We start from the raw sequence: 1,299 nt of genomic DNA on the forward strand, positions 1-1,299 counted from the left end.
AGACTGGCTTAAGTTCTTCTGCTTCCTTTATTTTAATCTCTTTTTTTTTTCTTTTTCCTTTTTTTTCTTTTTCCTTTTTTTTCTTTTTTTTTTTTCATGATTTTTTTAAATTCACCTCCAAATATGACTTGACCTTACCTAATTTAGGAATGAGCATAGGTTTATAACAGAGGAATACTCGGTAGATGTGAGGTTTTTTGTGAAGCCTAAAGCAAAACCACAAGAACTTGACAATATCGTATCATTGTGGAGAGTCGTGTTCATCTAACAGATACCAAGTGGACAATATTGTATCATTGTGGAGAGTCGTGTTCATCTAACAGATACCGTTAAAAATGATTTTTGATTTTTATGTGAAAGATGGTCCTATAAAAATGGGTTAGATCACCAACTAAGGCCTTTATATAACTCTTTGATGAATAATGAGTTTGGGGTGCACAGACACTCAAGAGGTTTGCCTAGAAGCAGCCACCCTTAAATAGTACGTAATAGCTCACTGATCGAGCGCTCATATTCTGAAGATGAACAGGGCTAAGCGATATTTCGAAGTTGTGGGATGTAAAAATGCATCTATATGGTAGCGTTCCGCCTTAGAGGTAAGCATCGGCGCGAATTGTGATGGACGAAGCGGAAGTGAGAATGTCGGCTAGAGTAATGCAAACATTGGTGAGGATTCAATGCCCCGAAAACTTAAGGGTTCCTCTACAAGGTTTGATTATACCCATATGCAAATAAAAATGCTATGATTCTCTTGTCCCGAATAGTTGTATCTCGATAGCATCAATAACAAAATATGAATTTATTAAAAAAATAATAACAAAATAATTAAACACTGAAATTCATGTCAAAATGTAAACTAAAACTTTTCAATTACTCTCGTGGTGAGGTGGTTTATGTGAAAAAACGTGGACAAATACATATGAATTCTTAAACCATGATAGTCACATTTACGACTTGATCGCACTCACGTGCAAATATAATCATTGCTTTTGGGTAACTAAATTATTTGAGCAACTCATGTTCGGGGAATGAAATTATAGTATTCTTGTAGTACTTAGCCTCGTGTTTACATTACGATTTTTTTTTTCTTCAGATAAAATGGGTCCACATCATTATTAAAAGAATACTTATGTGATGCCCTACATTGGTCGGAAAGGAGAACAAAACACAATTTATAAGGGTGTGGAAACCTTCTCCAGTAGACGCGTTTAAAAGCTTTGAGCAGAAGCCCGAAACGGAAAGCTCAAAGAAGACAATATCTGCTAGCGGTCGGCCTGGGTCGTTACAAATGGTATCAGA

Source organism: Cucurbita moschata, unplaced genomic scaffold (assembly GCF_002738365.1).
Source record: "Cucurbita moschata cultivar Rifu unplaced genomic scaffold, Cmos_1.0 Cmo_Scf00051, whole genome shotgun sequence".
Taxonomy (NCBI): Eukaryota; Viridiplantae; Streptophyta; class Magnoliopsida; order Cucurbitales; family Cucurbitaceae; genus Cucurbita; species Cucurbita moschata.